The 9817-nt window shown below is 37.5% G+C and overlaps 1 long non-coding RNA gene across 1 annotated transcript in view; it reads right to left on the reverse strand.

The window, feature by feature from the left end:
• Nucleotides 1-7853, reverse strand: part of LOC144291993 (uncharacterized) — a 40687-nt gene extending 32834 nt beyond the window's left edge. The window contains exon 1 of the long non-coding RNA XR_013359539.1: nt 7604-7853. This is a non-coding gene — a long non-coding RNA (uncharacterized LOC144291993). The remainder of the gene's footprint in view (nt 1-7603) is intronic.
• Between the last annotated feature and the right edge of the window lie 1964 nt (nt 7854-9817).

Raw genomic sequence — 9817 nt, forward strand, 5'->3', positions numbered from 1 at the left:
CACCAGCTAGAAGTTAAGGCTACAGAAATCTAAAAGTTGGTAGTAGAGTCAAAAGAAGGAAGGATCCTGGGTCCCTAGCTCACCACATTGAAAGCTGCTTATTTGAACATTCATATTACACTATTGCTTGAACAAGAAATAAGTTTTATCCCATTCAGTTACTGAAATTTGAGAATTTATTCGTTACAACAACTAGCATAACTAATACAGGAATTATAACTGGACTTTAGTTAATATAAGTTTTTTGTATAGAAAAGCCACCCTGATATGACACAACTTGGCAAAAATTAGATTCAAAGGTAAACAAGAACACGAGTTGTTTAAAATAAAAAAGAACAAAGAACCAAGCGCACTAATGATCATGTGGCTCAAAATGAGTTCTATGGGTCATTAACTTTAGTAACCTGCCTGTGAGCAGATGAATATCCATCCACCATCAAATCAAAGGGTTGTTTACATAATCTAAAGAGCTCCAATAATTATACTTCCTCCCATAGTAATTCAGAGTTATTCTTTGGCTCAAGATATTTTGCTTCATGAATACATGTAGTTTTGCTACATTTGAAAGATATTCTCTCCAAATAACTGGTATGGAACTCTGCTAGTTTCTCCCAAAATCCATTCTTCCTTTCTTCTAAACTATCATAACTCTTGAGAGGCCCTAGACCAGCCAGTTAGAAACTGCTTTGCTGCCTCTCTTGCAGCTAGGTATGACTATTTGACTAAGTTCTCTCTGATAGACTGGAACGAAAGTCTTGAATGTACCTAACTCCAGGCACAGAGAACATTTGTTCATGTAATTGAGAGTGTGGTGCTCTTTCAGAGTTCCTGGCAACCAAGTGCACTCGATAAATGTTAAATTACTTTCTATCCCATGTTATCTGTCATAAACTCAAAACAATATGCTTAATGGGATACTAGGGGTGCCTCCGTGGCACAGTTAAGCATCCAACTCTTGATTTCAGCTCAGGCCATGATCGCAGCATCATGAGATTTAAGCCCAGAGTTGGGTGTGGAGACTGCTTAAAGTTCTCTCTCCTTCTCTCTCTGCTCCTCCCCCACTCAAGATCTTGCTCTCTCTCTCCCTCCCTTTCTCTCTTTCAGAAAAAAAAAAAAAAAGTTAAAAGAATAGATTAATGTGATATTATTTTCTAAGTGGGAGGAAATGAAGTAGAGGAATGAGAAATTAACCTTTCTGGTACATAATACCATATTTTAAGACTCCCATTTGGTGCTCCATTTCTAGGCCCACAGTGCTGCTTTAAGAAAAAGAAACTGGGACACCTGGGTGGCTCAGCGGTTGAGTGTCTGCCTTTGGCTCAGGGCGTGACCTCAGTCCAGGGATGGAGTCCTGCATCAGGCTCCCTGCATAAAGCCTGCTCCTCCCTCTGCCTGTGTCTCTGCCTCTATGTGTCTCTCATGAATAAATAAATTAAAAATCTTAAAAAAAGAAAAAAAAAGAAAAAGATAAGCATTTTAAAACATGCCTAAATAGCAGCCATCATGTCTAAAGCAGCCATCATTTATCCCATCTTTCTCACATTTATAGTGACATTCATCTTCAAAGTTTTATAAAACTAACCAGCATAATTTTCTAAGTAGAAAAAATATGCTAAATACAAAGAATTGGAAAATGCAAAATTCTTATAATTTCATCCATAGTGGTAACTGTATCATTTTGGTAAATATGTATACACATATGTATATATATGTGTGTGTGTGTATAATATACTTAATTCTTTTTTGTTAATATATAGGTTTAAATAAATATATTAATATATATCACTTTTTTTACAAAAATAAGATTATAAGTGCATGGAGTTAGGTAACTTGTTTTTCTTTTTTTTGTACTTTTAGACTTTGTTAAAATAACAGCTTTATTGAGATATAATTTACATAGTATACAATATAATTTTAAGGTGCACAATATAGTTTTTTGTTTTGTTTTGTTTTGTATATTTAGAGTTTGCAGCCATCCAATTGCAGAAAATTTTCACCACTCCAAAACAAAACTTAATATCCATTAGCACTCACTCCCAATTCCCTCCTTCGCCTAGGCCCTGGAAATCACTAGTTTGTGTCTCTGTGTATTTGTCTTTTATGGGCATTTCATATAAATGGAATAATAGTAGTATGTGACTTTTTGTGTTTGTCTTCTTTCAATTAACACAATGTTTTCAAGGCTCATCCATATCATAGCAAGTATCGATATCAGTACTTTATTCCATTTTTGGCCAAATAATATTCCATTGTACAGACTTGCCATGTTTTATTAATCCATTCATCCGTTAATGAACATTTAGTTTGATAACTTGTTTTGCTTACCAAATTTTTATTAACATGGAATGAAGAATCTGTTTCATACGTGTGGAGTATTCCATTGAAGAAGAACCAATGCACTGAATGAGATGCACCATGTTTCTTAATCCACTTCCCTATTTACAAACTATCTTACAATAATAAACATCCCAATAGACAAACATTAGCAATTCTGTCCCACTTTAGGTTAGAGTTGGGCTACTAGAATGGGATTGACTTTTTCCTTAATGCCATTGTATTCTGGGGGGAAAGGTAAGCGCAAATACAGAGAGGAATAGGACAATGGGATGAGAGAGCCAGGCCACTTTCTTATCCTCCATCAGGGAAAGCAGTTTAGGAATACACCCTTGAAAATGTCTGTAATCCTACAAATAAAATTATTTTCCTGACTAAGGGCAGACGTAGGTCATAGACAGCCAGCATGTGGTTCTAGCCTCTTTCAGATCTCAAGCAGCCTGAGGCAGTACTCCTTCAGCCCCAAAAGGCTGAGTATAAATTGTGCCTGTTGGCAATTTCTGCTGACGTGCTGCCTGACACATGGCTAAAAGCCTTTCTCAGAGCTGAGAATAAATTCCAAGACAGCAATGACAGCTATAACAATGATGCCACATGTTAAAGCGTTTAAAAACCCTCATCAGGAGTAGTCATCCAACACAACATCCTTTACATAGATGGATCTTGCATACTGGAAGACAATGGGGAGGAGGGTGTGCTATGCTCAAGAAGGGGAGAAGATTGTTCTGCAAAAGGTTATCTGACTAAGGTTTTCAAGCACTATTTAGATGAAGCTGCCCCTGTTCCACCCTTACCTCTTCAAGCCCAAAGGGATCAAGTTCTTCTAAGGCATTTCAGGCATGAGCAGATGTCTACTGTGCAACAAGAAAACGAGACAAAGGGGAATACAGCCATCACTTGAAAGAGCATAATAAACACAAATTACGCTGCCTCCAATGGACCGTAGGGCTTTCATTTGCAATCTGGATTATTCCACGTGATTTGTTTCAAAAGGATTCAGGTTTGTTCTGGGAGGAGATGATAGGAGGTGGTTAGACATTGTGTCTTGGGGATCAGCTTCTGTAGGGTGTCCACACAGGGCATGTGCTCTAAGAGCATTTTAGGGGGTCAAGGATTTTGCTTAAAATGCAAAGTCATGAAAGGGGAAAGTTTGCCAGCCTCTTTGAAGAGAGAAAATTTACCACTTTTTAGCAAGAATTTACCACAGACTAATTTTTTAACCAATAAAACTATTTGTGTGCGTGCATGTGTGTGTGTTTTCAGAGAGTTGTTTTGCAAAAGGAACATGCCTTGAGATTTACAAGAAGAATTGGCAACATGAAGCAAACTGAGGGACCTTCTTGAGTCAAAAGAAAAAAAATCCCCGGTGGTTTCTGGCTCACAGATACTCTGCAAAATGTCCTGGGATGGGGACCATCTGGACAAAGATATTCCCACCCCACCAAACAAAATGCAAGTTAGAAAACAGGAAAAACACACCCCCACACACAAAGCGAGCCAAGAAGCCAAATGACTGAAGGGCAACAACTTTGCACAATGCAGGAGGAAGTGGAGCTCCCTAGGCACCATGGGAAGCAAAACTGCTCCTAATCCAGGGAGATGCCCCCCAGAACACCCCAGGAGAGGGAAAGAGCATAGGTCCTGATAAATGTGGGGCTAGAGAAGACTGCCTGGCAAAAAGGGAAACAGGGAGATAGGAAATGGAGAAATTTCATTTCCGAACCACCTTCCATGCGGTCTCCAACCACTCAAAAGCTGGTCAAAATAAAGCCTATTCTCTGGATGGCTTTGAATGATAGAATGGCCATTTTGGGGGATTCCTTAGTATGTTTAAACCCTTATGAAGTCTAAAAGGGTGCAAGATTTCCTCTGCTAAGTCAGATGAACAGTCAAGTCATCAAACATATAAACAAACATGCAAGACAGTCACAAACACACAAGGAATTTTCATTGGCATGATATACTATCCGCAAACCTAACCAAACTTCTCTACTTTACTAGTGTTTACTATAACACTTTTTAAATTCTTCTACTGAATTAGATTCTCCAAATTTACAGATCTGAAAAAAAAATAATAACTTTCATCATACTCCTTAGAGGTCAATGGGAGTAACACATACATGTGAGCTGTGGTATCACTATTGTTTTCATGGTGTTGGTTTCCCAAATACAGTAAGATGTCAGCTCTCTGATCTTAGGAAAATCACCAATGATTTTATTTGGAGTGGAGTCTAAACACATAAAACATTGCTTTCCCATTAGAGCGGTACAGGCATGCCTTCCTCTGCATCTCGTAGCTGAACACCTCACTTTCCCCCCTCTTCCCATAAATCACCTTCAACATCTAATTCTTTTCACCATATCTTTGAACTATGGAGTCAGAGTCTTTTCTGCCCATCAGCAGCCCATCTTTCTCCATTTAAGAAAGCTGTTGGTTATGGACTTCTGCCTTCCAGAACAGCTACCCACAGCTTGTGGTCCACTTGGCAAGTGATCCAAAATGCCCTCCCTACCTAGAAGTGAAGTCAAGGCAAGTGGACTATTGCCTGTCAAACAAAATAACCTCACAAAGACACAGGGAATCACTGATCCAGACCACAGGAGAGTCTCCAGCTATTATCAGAGTTTTAAAAAAGAAAATCAATCCATGTGGCCAGGCCAGAAACATGTGGTCCTGGTTGCTAAGCATCCACTTTCTAGTCAGGAATTTTGCTTCACCACCCAGCTTCCATTGCTTTGTGATTTTTTTCTAAAATGCTTTTGTGTGTATGTGTGTATTTCTCCATCTTCAGCCCTGAAATAGGAGATAAAAAGATAGAGGCACTTTAAGATTAGACTATTTAGAAAAGGGAATATAAAGAAAAATAGTCCTATGTGAGCCTGCCTTCCTCCCTCTCTTCCTTCCTCTTTTCTTTTTTGGCAATGGAATACATTTCCACAGAAGAATATTAAAATTAATCTCATTATTTAAAAAGGTAAAAGTGGAGTTGCTCTGGTCAGATGGGATAAAGGAGCTGATCCTTGCCCCATCTCCCTCTTCCAGTCCTGCTTTCCTCTGTCAGCCGCAGAGACCAATTTGCTGTGTTCTAGGGATCTTCCAGAGGTCTGAAAACCATTGGTTTAATAGACCATTGGATGGGTGTCAGGAGAACCGGATTTCCATCTAGAAATGGAGCTCAGGCCATTGTCATCCCATGTCAGGACCTAGAAGTACCAGGATTACATAGGAGGTCAGAGACAGTCTCAATAGTCAATCTGGTGGAGCGGAGTTGGAATAGCTCCCCTGCTTCAAAAAGAGTAGCTCTTCTTATAGCTGGGTCCTATTTTGGGGTTCCACTGGGATTCTAGAATTTGTAAAACTACTTGAACAGGTGATCTCTAAGGTCACTTCCAATCCTGAAATCCTATACTAAGGTTTTAACTTAATTGTAGTCCATCTAACTTTTCTTTGGAGAAAATACTTTCAGAAAGGCCACAGAATATAGCCAATTTATTCATTTGCCAGCTGCCGGCAAATGTTAATAGTATTTTCCAGTGCTCCCTTGTTATGCTTAAATTCCCATAGTAAAGGTATCTGGCTACTTTTCTTCAGGGAAAGGAAGATCATTATGATGGTTCAGGAAGGAAGGTATTACTTAATTCAGTTCTCTTCCTTAAAAATGGTTGATTACAGCAATGTACGTAAAAGGTAATCACTTGAAACCAAGTTAACTCTATGAGTTTTACCCAATATCTTACCTACAAATATCTTAGCTGCAATGCTGTTCTCAGGCACACACATTTTAGAAACTCATCTTTTTTGAGGTTCCTCAAGTTACACCAAGCAACTTGGGTTGTTTGTATAAAAATTACATATTGAAGGAAAAAAATGAAACTATCATAAATAACTCTTTGCAAAAAAAAGAGAAAAAATCCCCAAATTAACCAACTTTACCTCTATTCTTAATTTTGCCTATTACTTTTCAGTTCCTATACATACTTAGAAAGGTATTACACCATGGTTTTTGTGTCAATTTGTAACGTGATTTTTCAATTATTTTATAGAGTGGTAAGTTTCTCCACTTTCTTCCTAGTTACGATTGATAAAGACTATGGAATATTCCATTACATTGATGCATTATAGTTTGTTAACCATTCTCTGACTGTATTTCAGAGTCAAACAGCAAGAAAAGCTCGGAATCATGATGCCAGAGATTGTAGTTCTCCTTGTGAAGGCCTACCTTCACCAAAATACTCTGCTGGTCTCAAATTACCACTGGGTCAAGTGCCAGCAGGGCCTCAAGTCATGTTCTCCAGGCTAGAAAATATATATGGCAAATGGGGTGCAAAATGCATTCCACAGAGGGACTTTTCAGCCTGCCTTGCTCTCTAAATACAGAGAAAGTTGGAAATGTGAACCCATACAGTTTCATCAGGTTTTGATCAAGGATCCCAGGTTGTAGACACTACTATAGCCAGGTCATTCTTGGTTACCTTTGATTCAGCTTTCCAGGAAAATCTAAGGCAGAAATTTCTATAGTGGTAACTCAGTTGGGAAGCAATTTCTTCTTTTAGGAAATATTTAAGTTTGAAATAAACTCACAAGCTTTGGAGCTGGAAATTTTTAAGGATGGATCCATGGCTAGTACCTAGGAAATCTGTCCTCATCTAAACACATTTATGTTTGGTGTTCTATGAGCATTTGGATATTCTGCTAAAACATCAGGCAACACTGAGCCTTCAAAATGGATGGGCCTTGATTTCATCTTCTTCTTCTTCTTTTTTTTTTTTTTTTTGCCTTGACTTCTTCAACCAAAATTTGGTTTTCAGAGGTAGTGGGTGATTATTTTGATAATGTTTCACATATGTTCAGAGGGTTTGTCAATAAGAGCCTAAAAATGTCACTTTATAGAAACGTTACTTTTTGTTCTCCTCTGTTAGGCCTTGTCATTCTTGCTCTAAAACATGCTAAAAAATTCCAACCTTCCAATGCTGTTTGCACCTTTCTAATGCTCGTAGCAGGTACATGGGGCTGTATAAATACTAACGAGGAAATCAGTCTCTGAAAAGTGCTAAATAATCACATTGTTGGAGCTATAATAGCAATACAAAGCACTTTCATTTTCACAAGTACATTTTGAATGTAATAAAATAAAGAGTGTTAGTTAAACAGAGACATTTGCACCATGGGAGGTTGTAGAACTATTCAAAGGTAACATTGATAGAGGTTAATATATGAAAGAGGCTGTTGGGAACAGATTATTATTATTTTAAGTGGAAATATACTTACATCATTCAAAAGGAATAGGACTGCAATCTTATTATGAGGAGTCCTCAAGTTTGTGATTTTTTTTAAATACAAATTTGCATGTGATTAGTCTATCATTCAATAAAAGCTGAAATGCCTCCAGCATTTTCCCAGCTTCTTTCTTTTTTTCTCTAAAACCTCCCAAGTTCAGTATGTCAACTTGGGACAGACTAGCTTGGAATGAACTTTGATTCTCAGCAACCACAATCATGCAAAGAATAATGACCACTTTCCTCAGCCACTACTAGAGCTCACGTGTCTAAGAGATTGGAATCCTAGCCTTTGTCTTCCTCTAGGAATTCCATTATTGGTATTCTGAAAATGGGAACTCCATTGCAATCAATAATACTAACCACCTGGAAGCATTTTGTGCCAAAAATAAGTATACTTTAGGCCTTCGTCCACACCCCTTCTTTTAAAAGTTCTAAAACTACACTTGGACAATGACTAATTTTTTTGAGAATTTTATTGACTCAACCAGTTATAGCAAAAGGCAAAAGATACACACATGGTCAAAGTAGTACTTATCTTTCCAGAATCATCCTAAATGCATTTAAAATTCTCTTTTTTACTTTCCATGCCTCCCAACCTAATGTTTTATACATGGAAAATTTAAAGATACATTGGATTCCTTTAGTACCTTGGACTGGCAAGATTTGTCCTCAATGAATAGTATTCCATCAAACATGTTTTTTTAAAAACTCTCCTTGTCAAAGTCATAGTCTAACAGAAAGGCAGAAATGTCTCTATTATTGCCTCTACTTCCTCTTTGTAGCCCTCATAACTCCTTAGTCAATCACCTACATCATTACCTGAATGCTCAAAGATCTGCCTGTAATACTAAAACAAAACTCTCAAAAAATAGTTATTTTTCTGGGCCTCAGAGAGCTTACAAAGATGACTTATGATTCTAACTCATAGGGTGTTCATTGATTGGCAAGAATCCCTAACTCTAGCAATTTGTAGCTCCTCCGCCACCCCAATTGTAAACATTTTAAGTCTCAATAAACAAACATCTCATTACACTCTAGAAAAACAGCAGAGTATATTAATTTGAAACAGACATTAAATCAAATTGCAGCTCTGCTACCTTCTAGATGTTTGATATTCAACAATTACTTCTCCAACCCTCAGTATCATCATCTATAAAATAGGATAACTGTGCTTATTTGAATTCTTATAAAGATTTAATGAAATGCTTGTGAAGTAACTGCCTCAGGACTTGACACAAAGAAGCCAAAAAATGAGGAGGTTTTTCATTAGCTTTGTTTTTAACCTTATCCATTTCATTTTGTTCAGTGATGGCCACTTACCCAAGACTAAATGAATTATACCCTCTCGTGTCTCAGAGATTGAAATCCATGTGTCCTATATTATCTTCCTTTGATGGCCAATTAACTTAAAATATGTTCTTAAATTATTGGTTTTTTGGAACTTTTCACCTGGATTATAAATGTTTTATGAGAAGGACTGTTTCATATGCTTGTCTTTTGGGGAGTTGACTGGGGAGAAGATCGCTGATGGAACACTACTGAACACTATTAGGTGCAAAGTGCCCCACATACTGTCAATGGCTCAGCAAGCTTTATTGGGAGTTTGCTGTCTACACATAAATGTATCAAGATGGTTCATAGACCTCCAAAGGTTTGCCTCGGGTAGAAGTCACTTCACGTTTTGGTCCTTATACTGTAAAAGCTCATTTTTAAAATAATGGTACCACTCCTTTTAGTGTGGTTTTACACTGCCAACAAACCTTCCTGCTTAAGTGTAAACATTTCAGTGTGAGCATGAAGTTCAAGCTCTGCTAGAAAACGTTCACATACAATAAACACAGAGTAATAAAGATACACAATTTCAATGCAAGTCTGCAGGGAGCCCAAGGATCTCACAATCATATAATGCTCTAATTTCAAAATACTTTTAATGAGCATCTGTAGGAATTGAGTTATAATGCCTTTTTTCAAAAGATCTGCAACATGACATGAATTCCCCATTGAAATGAACCTCACGTTAGCATCCAATTTAAAACGTTACAAAAATGACATTATTGCCTAACATCTGTTTTATCATCTGATGGTTCTGTTGTAAGATTAGAATGGTGAATTTATTTCACCAAAAGCCAAAAGAGACCCTTATGCTGTCATTATCCTTGGATTACTTTCCTATTACTCCCAATATCAGGGTCATGACTGGGAG

Source organism: Canis aureus, chromosome 20, assembly GCF_053574225.1.
Source record: "Canis aureus isolate CA01 chromosome 20, VMU_Caureus_v.1.0, whole genome shotgun sequence".
Lineage (NCBI taxonomy): Eukaryota > Metazoa > Chordata > Mammalia > Carnivora > Canidae > Canis > Canis aureus.